This window comes from Leptonychotes weddellii, chromosome 2 (genome assembly GCF_054177405.1).
Source record: "Leptonychotes weddellii isolate Sample4059 chromosome 2, ASM5417740v2, whole genome shotgun sequence".
NCBI lineage: Eukaryota > Metazoa > Chordata > Mammalia > Carnivora > Phocidae > Leptonychotes > Leptonychotes weddellii.
In genome coordinates this window covers 119,758,368-119,774,508 of record NC_138370.1, presented here as the reverse complement: position 1 = coordinate 119,774,508, position 16,141 = coordinate 119,758,368, and the positions used below count along the sequence as shown (strand labels likewise).

The 16,141-nt window shown below is 34.9% G+C and overlaps 1 protein-coding gene across 2 annotated transcripts in view; it reads left to right on the top strand.

Annotated features, from left to right (window-relative positions):
- Positions 1 to 16,141, top strand: part of CFAP299 (cilia and flagella associated protein 299) — a 506,690-nt gene that overhangs the window by 233,360 nt on the left and 257,189 nt on the right. The window lies entirely within an intron of this gene.

Genomic DNA, 16,141 nt, shown 5'->3' with positions numbered 1-16,141 from the left:
TTTTTTTCCCTTTTGCTGTTATAAAAGTAACAAACAAACATTTGCCATGTATATCCATTTCTTATCTGAGGTCTCCTGTAAAATAAATTTCTAGCAGGGTTATTTGTGCATGTAAATTGTGATAATGATTGTTAAATAATTTTTATAATCAGAGTTTGAAATTTCTTGTCGTTGGCAAGTAGTGTATTCAGTAAATGTTTGTAGAAGGAGGAAGGAAAGGAGAAAAAAAGGGAAGGGAGTCAGGCAGGCCGATTTTGGGGGACAGTCTCCTTTACTTTTACTTAAGTGAGAGAACAGGATCCTCCCAGTGAAGGTTGTGGTAGCCTTTACTTACCGATTTTCTATTGTGCTTTTGAGTCTTTTTGTTTCTGTACTTTAAAAAATATTATGAGTTTTTGTATCTTTCAGAGGACAGCTTCAATGTTGTAGAAGGTTATAACAAATATCAGAAAGAATATAACAAATAGATTGTTAAATATTTTTATCATATGGTTCTGTCATATCCTCAACTTTTTTTTAAACTTTTTTTCAGTCTGTCTGTCTCCTCAGATAGATACTAAGCAAGGAGGACCATAAGAATAGAGACCATGCCTGTCTCTACTTTACAAAGATGTCTGGGTGCTCAGCATTTGTTAAAAGCAAAAAGTGAAGGGACAGAATTAGCGAGAGTGTGACAGACAGAGATAGAAAAATAGACCTAGAGAAAGAGATAGGGAGACAGCCAGAGGGACAGAGATCAAGATATAGAAAGTAAGGAAGAGAAGGAGGGATGGAGAGAGGGAAGGAAGGAAGGGAACAAGGTTAGAACTGTAAATATAGGAGATATACGTAAAAATGAATGGTGAGAAAGGAAAAAAAGCACCAAGCTACAAGAATCTCAGTATTTTCTGAGTTCAGAATCAGAGAAACATTGGATCATTTTCCAGAAGACCAAAATTGATGTCCATAGCTAGGCCTCTGACTGCAGGGTAAAAACTATGAGGGTCCAGCATAAGGATTATTTCAAGGCCTTGTCTTGTAATTTAAGTTGTGCAAAGAGAACTGAGCAAGTAGAGGTAAAATACCTACTTTCTATTACCTGATGCTGTGGGAATGGAAATGTAATTACAGTCATGAATCCATCATAGTGAGGGAAGCTTGGAAATTGCGCCGCACTAGGAGCCCGTGTAATGTAACAACGTAAAAGCGTATGAAGCAGTTTTGCTTATTTTTATTTTAGATTAGAGTGTAATGTAGTGGAGACATTTATAAAACATTTTCTAGCTAAAATTTCTATTTGATCCTATTACATTATAACTGTATCTTTATATTTCTATAGTGTGTATATATACACACACACACACACATACATCATACATATGCTTACATAATTACAGTGTATGGAGACACTCACATTAAAGAAATAAACAGTCTTATATTTTATACCATTTACAAGTGTTGTTAAACCTAGATAGGAAATAGATTAGTCGATTTATAAGCTTCTTGCTTCTTCTACCTCACTATCTCTCGGTTTCTTCTTTTTGGGCCATGTGTCTCTTTTCACCAACATTAGGAAGTGAGTTCATGAAAGGACAAGAAATCAAATATTCAAATAAGGTTGTATGTTTTGTTCATTTTACTCCATCAATATTCTCATACTCATGCATACAGATACTTATGCCCGACTGATGACTAATTCCAGTAATACCAGAGAATGAGATTCAAATTATACTTTAATAGGAGGATTTGTTAACATATGGAACATGATGCCTCACTTGGAGCTCCTCTCAATTTATTGGAAATCAACAGGAGTTTGATGCTGTTCATACCTTGAAGAAGCAACTGGCAGAAAGTAGTACTCATGGAAGTTTCCTTTACAAGTTAGAAAAACATTTTGGCTTCATCCTACAAATACTGCACTCCAAGGCCTATTGCTACTGTTTTCCGAATTACTCACTGGTTTGATGAATGGCAGTTACAAGTAGAGCTTTTATTGCAATGCACAGATGTTGATATTTTCCACAATTTTCTTGGAGTAAATGGAAGGCTTTCATATTGAAAAAATTCATTTTGGATATAATAAAAGAACTTAGATTTCCATTTTTTGAAGATCCATACAACTCCTACATTTTTATTCTTATTTTTAAAAGAAAGTTTATTTAAGGAACCTGCCTTCCTTTGCATTGATAAAAAGCAGATGTTAACTAATGGGATGAAGCCAGTGGTTTAATGAGTAATAATAGAGTTAGAAATAGAATAATCATGTTGGAAGTCAGAAATGGGTTAGAATTTTTACAGAAAACTAGATAAAGCTAATGATGTTTGTGTATTTTTGTGTTTGTGTGTGTGTATATGTGTGTGTGTAAGGAGGTAGAGAAAGAGAGGATGATGGAAAGGAGAGAGAAAAAGAAAATGTTGGGTGAAAATGTTTCATGATAAAATTCAATTCTCAAATGACTTGGGATTTACCTACATTTTAAATTTATTTTAATCATGTATTTGAAGTCCACATGCTGTGTGAGACTTTTAAATCAGGGCTTATAATTCAATATAAAGAAATGTATAGATGAATTTCCTGGAAAAGTTTCCAAGGGCTTTTAAAATACATATATTTGCTTTTAGGATACATATATTTGCTACTTGAGTTCCTTACTATGTCCAGAAACTTACAGTTGTGTTAGGGAAAAAAAAAAGGTTTACATTATTTTAAATAATGTGACTTTGTAAATAAATAGGACCCTTGCCTTGTGTGTAATTATTCACATTGGCAAAATTTTACTGTGAAATCAGAATGATATCCACAGCTATCAAAGTACTGTTTTCTGTGATCTCATTTAACTGTGTTAAGGAATCTTGAGAAAATTGTCATTCTGTTTATGCAGATATTTCCAAGGTGAGGAAACTGTGTGGTGAGAATAAAAAGTTATTTTGGAAAATATCCTTTTAGAAATGTTTCACAGTTTGGTTTATAGGGTTTATTTTTTAAAGTATAAAGATTTTCACTTTTCTTAATGTTGGATTATTTCAAAGGATATTTCTTTAATATTAGATTAATTTTAAGCAATCCAGAGTAATAAATGTTAATTTTATTTTTATTTCTTGTTTATTTGTGAAGTGGGCCAAAGTAATAATGAAGTCTACAATAGTGTTTTGGAGCAGTTTTAGTTTTATAGAAAAATTAAGAGGAAGCCATTGAGATTTCCCATATGCCTCCTGCCCCCTCACGTGTACAGCTGTGTCAGCCAACCGGAGTGGTTTATTTGTTATAACTGATGATCCTTGACAATCAAAATCACCCCAAATCCAGAGTTTTGCAATCCATTCACTCTTGGTGTTGTACAGTCTATGCATTTGGACAAATATATAGTGACATATGTCTATCATTATAGTATTATACAGAGTATTTTCAGTGCCCCCAAGTCCTTGGTGTTATGTCTATTCATCCATTTCCCTTAATCTCTGGCAACCTCTGATCTTTTACTGTCTCCATAATTTTGCCTTTTACAGAATGTCATGTAGTTAGAATATAGTCATATAGTCATTTAGTATGCAGCCTTTTCACATTGGCTTCTTTCACTTAGTAATATGCGTTTAATTTCCCTCCATATCTTTTCATGGCTAGATAGCTCATTCCTTTTGAGTTCTGTATATCCCATTGTCTGGATGTACTATAATTTATTTATCTGCTTACCTGCTGAAGGACATCTTGTTTGCTTCCAAGTTTTGGCAATTAGGAATAAAGCACATCTGTGTGCAGGTTTTTGTGTGGACATAAGTTTTCAGGTAACCATCAAGGTAAACATCAAGCAGTGCTATAATGATTTTTTTTCATGATGCAATTAATTTTGCAATTTTTTTTATTTGGCATTTGTAGCATTTTTCATAATTTCTATTTTATGTGTAGGAGTATGGTTTGGTCACTTTCCCATAACACCTAGCCTGTCTGTATATTTGCGTGTTTGTATGCTACATTCTGAGTTTTTGTGTCCCTGTACCTACTAATGGATTTTGTCCGATAAAATAACTTTTTGAGGGTCGAAAATGAATAAAGTGAAAAGAAGCCAAAAGTTCTAAACTGTTTTTGAACAAATCAAATGCACTTTAGTAGTTCTGTCCTTCTGTTAGTCGTATCTGGGCACCATTTTGCCCATGGGAAATTTCTTAAGAGTTTAAAAAGGCTGAATAATACTCATTAGTGTCTATGGATTTTCAGACAGTTTGTGTACTTATTTAATCTTTATAGTTTATGAGGTAGTTCTAAGTAATTTATTAATTGAAGAGATTCTGGTTTCCCTTTATAGCTCCTCTTTCTGGTCACATTAAGAACTTCTTTAATAGATGCTCTAATAAAAATAAGTAATACCAGTGAGGTGTGGAGGGAAATGAGAGTCTGGTTTCTGTTCATAGAAGACATTACTTTGATTTCACTGGAGTGAATAGCCCTGAGCTCATCTGAACATAGTACTGAAGTGGTGAAAAGGTGCACATTTAAGGAAAAGAGAGCAACTTTTTTTCCAGCTTTATTGAGGTACAGTTGGCAAATAAAAAGTGTGTATATTTAAGGTGTACAGTGTGATGATTTGATATAATATACATTGTGAATGATTACTTCAATAAGCTAATTGGGCGCCTGGGTGGCTCAGTTGGTTAAGCGACTGCCTTCGGCTCAGGTCACGATCCTGGAGTCCCGGGATCGAGTTCCGCATCGGGCTCCCTGCTTAGCAGGGAGTCTGCTTCTCCCTCTGACCCTCCCCCATCTCATGCTCTCTCTCTCTCTATCTCATTCTCTTTCTCAAATAAATAAATAAAATCTTTTAAAAAAAAATAAGCTAATTAACAAGCTAATGAACCCATCCATCATTTCACATAGTTACTTTTCATGTGTGTGTGAGAACACAAGATTTACTCTCAGCAGGTTTCAAGTATACAATACAGTATTATGAACTACAGTTACCAGGCTGTACATTAGATTCCCAGAACCTATTCAGCTTATAACTGAGTTTGTGACCTTTGACTAATTTCCATTCCCCCTACCCCCAGCTCCTGGCAACCACCATTTTCTCTTTGCTTCTATGACTTTGATTGTTTTAAGATTCCACAAATAAGTGAGATCATGCAGTATTTCTTTATCTTTCTGTGTCTGTCTTAATGTCACTCAGCATAATGTCCTTGAGATTCATTCATATTATCACAAATGGCAGGATTTTCTTCTCTTTAATGGGTGAGTGATATCCCATAATAATATTTTTCTGGCTGAATAATGTATATGTACATTACACACATACAGTGGAATATTATATATACCACATATTCTTTATCCATTCAACTGTTGATGGACACTTCCGTTGTTTCCATATCTTGCCAATTGTGAATAGTGCTGCAGTGAACATGGGAGTACAGATACCTCTTTCACATCCAGGATGGGACTGCTGGATCATATGGCAGTTATATTTTTAATTTTTTGAGGAATTTCCATATTGTGTTTTTATAATGGCTGTACTGATTTACAGTCTTACCAACAGCTGTACAAGGATTCCCTTTACTCCACACCAACACTTACCATCTTTTGACTTTTTGATAATACCATTCTAACAGGTGTGAGGTGATATCTCATTGTGGTTTGATTTGCATTTTCCTGATGATGAGTGATGTTGAGCCCATCTTCATATACCTGTTGTCCATCTGTGTATTTTTTTAAATGCCTATTCAGTGCTTTTGCCCACTTTTTAACCAGGTTATTTATTTGCTATTGAGTTGTATCAGTTCCTTATATAATTTGGATATTAACTTCTTATCAGATACGTGGTTTTCAAATATTTTCTCCCAAAAGAGAGTAAATTCTAACAAACTGTTATGCTACTTTAATGCCTATAGACCAATAGCCACTTCTTGATTTTATCTCCTATTCTATCTTGTGTATTTCCTACAACTCTCATTACATACTTCCTTACATTGTAGTAAGTAATATTTAACATCTATCTTCTTTACATTTTTAATATTCTTTAACTCAGTTTCTAAGCCCATCAACTTAAAAATAATGGTACAGAATGTTTGTTGGTTTAATTAGTCAATATAATTTAAAATGTTAAATATTTTAAATGTAAAAATATCTTAATGTTTTATCAGAATGGACTTAAAGCTAAAAAGTCCTTTGGGACCTTATTTTTGATACTACAAAATCTGCAAAAGTGATATAAGCCTCAGTGTAAACCTGTGGTTCTTATTAAATGATCATTATAAAGGCTTTTATACCCAGGTTGCTATCTTAAATCTTGTTATTAGCCTAGAAACTTGCTGGCAGATGGGTTTTATCAGTCATGGTTAAATTACTCTGGGTGGCCCGTAATCATTATGTCATTATCAATCGCAGGATGAGCTGGTCATACTATTTGTAATTTCACTAAGTTGTTCTATCGGCTCTCCAGAAGTCAGTGCAAATAAACGGGTTCCAAACCCCTTCGGAACACACTGTAAATCTTTGTAACTTCATGGCCAAATGGTAAACCGCAGGACCACATGACTCAATTCCCTTGAGACAGTCATGTTATTCCTGTCAGATTTTTCTTCCCTCATTCATCAGCTGGAGGCTTTCATCTCCCTTTAAAGTCATGGCCTTTCAAGTAGGGGTGAAATTACACCTGTCAGTAATAAATGTTCCCAGTACTCTCTATCATTCTGTCATTTCACAAAAGACATTAAAAGGAAGTCATAGCCTATTCCATTTTTATTTAGCAATACTTTTGTTTTTCTTTTCTCTCTAGTACTTTTAAATACCTTCCAGTTATGTAATTGTTGAGAGTATTTTTAAAATATCCACCTACATTGAGGAATGATATCAAAACATTGGGATATTAGCTTCTGTGTGAGTTATACATTATATTCAGTAACTATATTAAACTTATTTGACAGAAAGACTTAGCTGTATACATAATCTACAACGGCAATCTAAATGTGCCCCTTAGCACACTTGTTCTGTTTATTTTTTCTACATTACGCTCTGATAACTTTGTGGTTGCTTGTAATACCATACAGCAGGTGCACCTGGGCAGCCACCATTTTATTTACACAGAGAACAAAGTTAATGTTTTATCAAATGCAGGCCACACCTGGGTTGGGACATTAGTAGGAAGCAGAGTTCAAATCAAAGTTGCAATTTGCTCTTAGCCTGATATTTGAACTCCATTGAGCAAACTCTTTTGAGTTCTCTTGAAAGTTTTGAGGACTTGGTCTCTTAACTCCCCATTAACCAAAGGATGAAAGCCAGAAGACTGAATACATTACCCATAATGCTAGTACTCACTATGGTAGGTCTTGCTTTAAACAAGGAAAATAACTGAATTGTGTCATTACTGCCCACACCATACACTGTCCCAGGCAGAGAATGCTTTAAAAACAAATGTATTTGGCCTGATGTACCTGAGTGTGAGGGGAAAAGTTTTAATCAATGCCCTAAAACTGAGCTAGAGGAACAAATGAATATTGTGTGAATTTCACAGATTGCTGATGATCGTCATGCTCTAAAGGTTTGTTGGTGGTGGTGTTGATATCTCTCAAGGAGAAAGTATGTGCCAGTTGTTTTTAGATTAGTGATACAGCTAAGAATACATGAATACAATTAGCCACCCACAATTGCTAGCAAAACATCTTTAATAGAACATACAGGACATATTTAATTCCTCTATTTCTATATCTTGTTTTTTTACCCTCCTTCTTTCACATAAGGAGAAAAATAACACAGTAAAATAAAAATCAGAGCCTAAAACTTCGTAAAAAGGGTGGATTAACCCAGCTTATTACTAAACTGAAGAATTTATCTCAAAAGCACAATGTGAATTTAATTTCGCTGGAAATGGTTACATTAGAGTTTGATGAGAAAAAAACAGAAGTATCTGTCAAGCCTAATCAAGTAATATCCTGATTTAGAGAAACAACTTCATCCATATGTAAGGCTGAAAATAAATTACTATTATTTAATAATTATGTTTTCTGAAATATCTATATCTGTATAAATAATTTGTGAAAATTGAATTATCCCTATTTATTCCCCAAATCTTTATACTGAGTAATCTTCTGTAGTTCAATTTAAAGTGTCCACTAATACTTCCACTTAAATAGAGGTTGAACTTAATACCCTCAGTCCTCTGAATTAAGTATGAAATGCCTCTGACCATGCCAAACCCTAACATTGTGGCCTTGGGCTCTCACTCCAAGTCTTCTATTTCATACATGGTTCTTAACAAGCTTGTTTCCCTGTTTTATTTACCTTTAGAAGATAAGCATCAAATTAAAAGAATTATGTACAATAGTTCGGAAAGAAAGACTAATAGCCAAGGAGAGAAGGGAAAAGTAACAATGATGTGCTGGACATATTCTGAGGCAGTTGCACATTTAATCCCTCAAACCCTTCATGTGGCACGTTACTTATTTCACAAATAAGTATGCTAAGGCAAAGGACATATGGCAGGCAATTCCCCCAAGGCTAGGAAGTAGCAGAATTGGGATATTCACTCAGGGTATTTTACCTTAAGCCAATGGTGGATGCTTACAGAGATGACGTACATCACCTATACAAGCTTATTTATTTGAGAGAGAGAGAGAGCACACAAGCAGGGGGAGTAGCAGAGGGAGAGGGAGAAGCCTGGTGTGGGACTCGATCCCAGGACCCCAGGAGCATGACCTGAGCCGAAGGCTGAGGCTTAACTGACTGAGCCACCCTGGTGCCCCACCTATATAAGTTTAAATGTTGTCTAGTATATTTGTTGGAGCAAGAAATAGAGAATCCATTTTAGGAAGATCCATAGAAATGGTTAAAATATACAGAGCTTTGAAGTTATTGATATCATGTCTTTTGTGGAACCTCTCATTTTCTAAATATAATTAATACATTATTTTACACATTTTTGTTGTCCTTGCTTGAAACATTTAGCTCTGAAATGGATGTCACACTTATGATGTCTCAAATAAATTTAAATAACTCAATTTTTTTAACTCAATTTATAATAAGCCCAAATTACATTATTTTTAAAATTTTCTTTCCAATATTATGTATGTGTCACCTATATATCAGGGCAAATAATAGCACTTGTCCATTCCCCACCTCCACCCACCAAATTTCAGCTGGCTTTTATGTTTTACTGATATGCACATATGCCACATTGTAGTATTTTACAGAAACAACCTACAAATCACCTGCATGAGAATCACCCTTGTTACTTTTGTAGAAAGCTGAATTAGGTCATCAGGGATTGGGGCTTAAGAGCACAGTGTCTGAGAACCATTGCCTTTCAACATCATTTCCCTTTGTACTTTAAGATGATGGTGCTTTGCAGCTGACTGCATTTTACAATCCATGTGCACCTGCAAAGAGTAATGCTTGAGCAAAACACTGTTGACTGAAACAAAAATGATGGGGAAAACCAAAGTCTGTCTTCAGCTTAAAAATGATCATTGTTGGCCATGCTCTTCCCTAGACCTTTGCCACAGAAAAGCAGGCAGGCACATGTTTGATTCATTCTCTCCAATTATTTTAAGTATTACAGTTGTTCCCCAATTAATATGAAGCTGGGTTTTGTTCATTGATGCTATTGTTCATGGGTCGCTGTCCTATCTGTTAAGTACATTTGTAATTTGTATTCAATTTTTCCTCTCTAGTGTGTATAGCATATTGATTTACAAGTTCATTTCACCCCAAAGTCAAGTTAATGTCAGTTTGCCCTGAAATTATGCTATTCCTTCCATACTAACGGGGACAGTTGTGATTAAAATTAACTGCTACTTTAGAATATTTTAAGTCTCAAGAGGTCATTCAAAGCAAATGGAAAGTTTGTTCCTGACAGAAAGTGTCCTAAGAGATGCATTTGTGTGACTAATAATGCCCTGATCCCAGTAGCTCTGTATTTCATAGAGATGACAGCCAGTCCATGCCATTGGTGAGGCGCTCTCAGTTAAGGCACTTCTATTGAAAAGGAGACCTTGACGTAATAGACATCCCAGATTGTCTAATTAGAGAAGATGGCTCTATTTGATGTGGGTAATTGGGAAGAACTGGGAGCAGGTCTTCTGCTGGAGAAGCATGTGGTCTATGTGTTCTTGGAAGTCTGGCTACACTATAGAAAAATTAGGAGGCAAGGTTAATATAGTTTAACAGAGAAATTAGAAGATGAGGATAATGTTTGTTTGTTTGTTTAAACTTGGAAAATTCAATGCTGACAAATGCTGTAATGTGGCTCTTTCTAAATGTGCTTACAGGTATTGAATTTCAGTGAGTTAGTCCCATTTACCAAAAATTTTATAAAAGCATTGCATACACATACTATTAAAGTGTTGTTTGAGGTCGACATGTTTCAAAATGGCTTCTGATCAGAAGAGAAAAACATAATTTTCATGTCAATGTGCAGGATACAACTTTGTTGCATTTATAACAAAACCTTATCAGTATAATTATAGCCTCAACTTTCCCATTTCCTTATTGATATACTTAAATATCAACTAATTTTATTTTAAAATAAATACCATGTTATATTTTAGATTTCTTCAGTGGTAAAGAATATTAAAACTTCATTTGTATTTTAATAATATATTGAAAATCTCTGTATTTTTATTGCATTAACACTTTCCTGTCCTCTGTATAGCCAGTAAATTTTGGCTAATACTGAGAACCGAAGCTCCTAATATTTACTAACATGAGCAAATTCATTTACCAGACTTTGGGAACTCTGGTTTGAGCTTAGGGGACTGCAAACACAGTGCACAATTTAGAAATTACTGGCTATTTACTGGTCAAACATTGTTCATTGTCTAGGTAAATAGTGATATGGAAGCAAACTTGTACAAGTGCAAAGTAAATAACAATGTGTTTACTTTTTTTCTAATATTTCCATCTATTTATAACAAAGTATTATGTCTATTAGAATTCAAACATTTTTTTACAAAATAAAGCTTAAGAATATTTTAATACCTAACTGCAACGCATCTATTTTGAAAAACTGACACCACAGATTCCCCCTGAGGTGGACATGCACTTTGAAACTTCTAGCAAAATAAATAAATAAAATAAAAAACAATTTAAAAATAAAAGAAACTCTAGCAAAAATAGCTTAGAAGTAATGTGTATCTTCCATATTCACTCAGCAACCTCTTCAAGACCTTTAGGACATTATTGGAAGAAACCACAATATTCCTTATGGTCATGGAGTAGAGTAGGATTTAGCTGGGTGGGTATCTGGGCCCTCAATACATTCTTTAAAGTTTAGCATCTTGGAGGTCACCCTCAACTCCATTTCTTCAGCTGTTAGGGAGCTGGTAATTAGCATTAATTATTCACTGCTTAGTTACTAACCCTCTCTAGAAAGGGGAGCTATTTCTTTTAACTGGTCAATACAACCTCAGTTATCTCACATCTTAACCTCACATAAAATTATAAAAAAATGTCATATTGTATTGTTTCGAATCCTATTTCCATGTAAGTTTTATTTGTGTGTCCTCCCAAGTAAACTGTAAACTTTCATCTGTGTATTTTGGGTGCCAAGCCTGAAGCCAGACCAGAGTGGTCCTTTGTGAGCCCAGGCCTTCTGGCTGTTTGCAGACATATAAAATGATGATGAAGGTTTAAGAATTATATATGAAGCATCTCATGGTCATGGATGAAAGTCAAGTCTGGAAGGAATAAGCTTTATTTTTTCAGGTCTTTGAAGAAAAAAAATAAAAGGTAGAGCGAGGTGTACTTCTTGGAATTAAGAAGTAAGAGGTATTGCATGAAGTCAAGCTTTTTTTACAGAAAAAAATATCATCTACAACATGTAAAAATTTTATCTCATGCCATGTAAGTAAAGAGAGTGAAGAGTTTTTCTCAAACAGATACATGGCACTTAAGGACAACCAAGTAAGTGATTTGATAATTATTCAATATAATTCTTTCAAGTTTGTGGTCAAGTTTTCTTATATTCAAAAGTTTACCATGATACAAAAAAAAGGTAAGGACCTCTACTGTGTTAGAAAAAAAAAAGAGAGAGAGATATAAAAATAATTTAGAGGTAAGATGATACGAAATAAATATCAATGAATCTTAGAAGATAAAATGGAAACATAAATTTAAATCATATGAAAATAATTGAGGAAGCAGGAATGGAGTTCTTTTTGGAGGGTCTTGCAGCCAAATCAGCCACATGAACTCTCATTATTTCCATGATTTTTATTACTAGTAAATAAAAAAATGCATTAAGTCAATTTTTCCCAATCCAGTTGAGGGTGATGTGGCTAATAACAAGTAGATTTTTACGTAGGTGTAATGAGGATGTACTATATTATGAATAAAACAGGCTATTAATTAAAGACTCAAAATAAATACCTTCCAATAGAAATGGAATAAAATTTTAATTTAAAGTACACATGAAACCAACGTAAAATTATTCATTAAAAAATAGAGGAAGTGTGGCATCTATATATATAATATTGATTACTCTTTTGGGTTCCTGGACCCAATTCCAATGTGTGTGTGTGTGTGTGTGTGTGTGTGTGTGTGTGTGTGTGTGTAGGCTTCCCCATACCAACAAGCAATTCTTGGACACCAGGAGAATTCAACTCAATTCTGACACTGTCTACCTAGAGATAGCATCAGATTCCACAGGCAAAGGGCTCAGTCCCACAGACTGCCCTCTACCTCAGATGCCAATCACAAACTCAGGTTATTACCTGTACTTCTGATGGACTGACTTTAAATCAGTGGTTCCCATGACCCCTCCTTGGGTTCAGTTCATTTGCTAAAATGGCTCATGGAACTCAGGAAAACCTATTTATTCACTAGATTACTGATTTATTACAAAGGATATTAAAGAATACAAATGAACAGCCAGATGAAGAGATACATAGGGTGAAGTCCTGAACAAAGGGGCTTCTGTGCTCTGGGAGCTTGGGACCTGACATGGTGGAAGCATTCGGTTTCTTGACTAGAAGCTCTCAGAACCCTCTACTTTTGGGTTTTTATAGAGGCATGATTGATTAACTCATTGAAAATTGGTGATTGATTCACTCATTGACAATTGGTGATTGATTCAACCTCTAGCCTCGCTACCTCCCTGGGAATCTGAGGTGGAATTGAAGGCTCCAATCCTCTAGTCATGGTTGGTTCCCCGGGCGACCAGCCCCCACGCTTGGGTGCTTTCCAAAAGTCACTTCATTAACATAAACCCAGTTATTGTGGAAAAGGGGCTTGTATGAATGACATGACATCCATTTCAGCTTTATGGATCAGAAGCATTTTCAGGAATTGAGGACAGGTGACCAAATACTATAGTAAAAGATGCTCCCATTACTCTTACAGGTCAGGAAATTCCAAGGCTTTGAGGAACTGTGAACCAGGAACTGTGGGTGAAGACCAAAGATATAAGAGAGATTTATTTCAGTCATCTGAATAACCAAATAAATATATTTCTTATAAATCATAGTAACACAATTACTAAAGTGATCTTTGGTTACCTATCACTTTTCAAGTCATCCAAAAGTCAGGGACAATTTTCAGTGATTGAATGTTTTATTTTACTAGTAGGTAATTGGTTGACTTCTCTGAATGTGTGAAAATACAAACTAAGGTGTGGGGGGAAAAATTATTTCTAGGGCATTAAAGTCCAGATAGAATTAGTTTATTCTCTGAGTAAATATTTGTGAAGGATTCCTACTCCAGTTCACAGTTTTTTTTCCTGATAAGTTAGGAATGGATCACCTATCAAAACTCATTGAATCAAAATGACACCAGGTGGCAGTGGCCTGCTCAAGGGGGCGTCCTTGCAGGGCCACTGGGGGGCCTTCGTTTAGAGTTGACATTCTATTCCCTTGTTAAAATTTTTGATAATTGAAAAAAAAAATTAAAAGTAAAATTTTTGATAATTGAACTGCCTGCTTAAGAGACATGGGATTTTCTGAATACATTTAGTGTTGAAAAACATATAATGACTCATTTCCATGACCTTTATTATGCTCTGCAATTTTAAAAGAAGGAAAAAAGAAACCAATGAGAAAAAAAGCACCCAACGATGTATTTATTATATATTATGCACCTCAGTGACCTAACTTGATGTCTTACGTATATTATGTAGTTAAATATTCAGTAGGTATTTAATACTCTTGAAGGACCGAATACAGTGGTGTATTTGGCCTCATCTAAAAACACAGTGCAAATAGGCATTTACTAAGCACCTATTAAACTCTTACTTTCCAGTCTCCTGTTGCTGGATGTGATGATTTATTTGATCTTGCTATGTCAAGTATCTGTCCACACATATATTTTATGTTTAGGCATGTATTCCAGGGTGATTGTGTCTAATTAAGTGATTTTGAATATCTCTTTCCTTATTGCAAGGGGCAATAGTGAGAGGATTTGTCATGATGCTCTTAACTGTCCATTTTCACTGTGAAAATGAATAATCTTTAAGATTATTATTTTCTAATTTCCATAGGAACATATTGATGTATTAATGAATGATATCATCAACCATCAGAAGCATGGAGAGAATAATATAATATGGAATTGTGGAAACAATTTTTATATATGTCATGTGTACTTCATTACATTTGTTCATACTTATTTCATTGTTACTGTTTTTTTTATTGAATGCTATATATTTTTGAGTTACATTTATAGAAAGTGATGCAAAAAAAAAATGCTCCCATTAGTACCTACATGACTGAACACCTGAAGGCAGAGCACAGTGATCGAGATGATGCAGTAAATTTATAAACAAGAATCTTTAGGGTTCAGGGCTTCCCTTTACCCTTACCTTTTGGTAAGAGCAGTAATACAATGTATAACTTTATTTATGGTTGGCTCATCAGTGGATGACTCCAGAGAAGAATGAAGAGAACACTTTGTTGGAAAGGGGGTGATGGTGGAGGTGCCGGGGATGTCATGGTGATGAAGGAGATGTTGTTTTACTCTCAGAGACAGCAAGGAAGATTTCTGAAAAGGCTTTGTGATTGAGAATCCCTGATTTTCTCCAACAATGTCCATGTAGCAGCTTGAAATGAATTGAACAAATCTTTCATTTGTATTTTGTCCTTAGTGTTTGATCTACAATTGAGTGAATTTAAACTATGTTACTGTTGCTTCAAGGTGATGGCTTGATTCCTGATGCTATGCTGATAAATTCAGTTTGGTCACCTTATTCCTGTCATCATTCTCATCGCTTGACTTAATTAGTTCTTCGAGGTCATGTTTAATCAGCTTTATACTGACTGACTGATAATCTCTCCTGTCTCTTTTGTCTCTTTATACCTATTCCCTACAGGAAGGGAGAGCACTGGCTTTGGAATAACATAGATCTGGGTTCAAATTTTGGCTTAGCCATTTTCTGACTGTGAGACTTTTGGCAATTTACCCTCTATAAACCTTATTTTCCTGGTCTATAAAATGAGAGAAACACTATCTGCCTTTGGGGTTTGTCGGTAATGAAAACTAAATAGTACAAGTATGTAAAGCACCTGGCCTACAATGAATATTTAAATAAACTGAAGCTGCTATTTCTGTGACTGCTACTTTCAGGCTCTGCACCCTCTCAACAGCTCCATCCACTTCATCATCCGCAAGTGACATTTAACAAAGTCATTGACACCATTTTCTACTGGTCCCCAGTGGGTATTTCCAGTAAAGTGCTTCCCTTCTTTAATTATTGCCTTAAATATTTGATATATCATGAAAAATATTTCCTAGGATCCAGTTACAGTTTTGAAGCCAGACCTAATTTTTTCTAAGATGCTCTGAAGTGTGTGCTGTGAATGTTGCCACATGAAGATTACATCTTTCCTTTTCCCTAGGAGTGGGCTTGGACTATTGAGTACCCCTTAAGTGAGTAGTTATGTTATGAAATTTCGGAAAGATTAAATATCATAATCATTAAAAATTATTTTGGACTCACTGAGTAAAAAACTCAATAGTTAAAGGCAAACATTGAGTATCCTGGGATGAATGAGACAGATTTTCACTAGAAGATCTTAGTGTCATTATATGTTTACCCGTAATTAATACTACATGATAAATGCTTCAAATGAGGTGTGAATCAAGTGCTGGGGCATTCAGAAAAGGAAGACCTTTGGCCTCCTTTTTAGGGAAGTATGAATTTTTTAGTCCATTGGGAGAGGTGGGGGCTTCTGAGAGGAATGTGTTAGGGAAAAA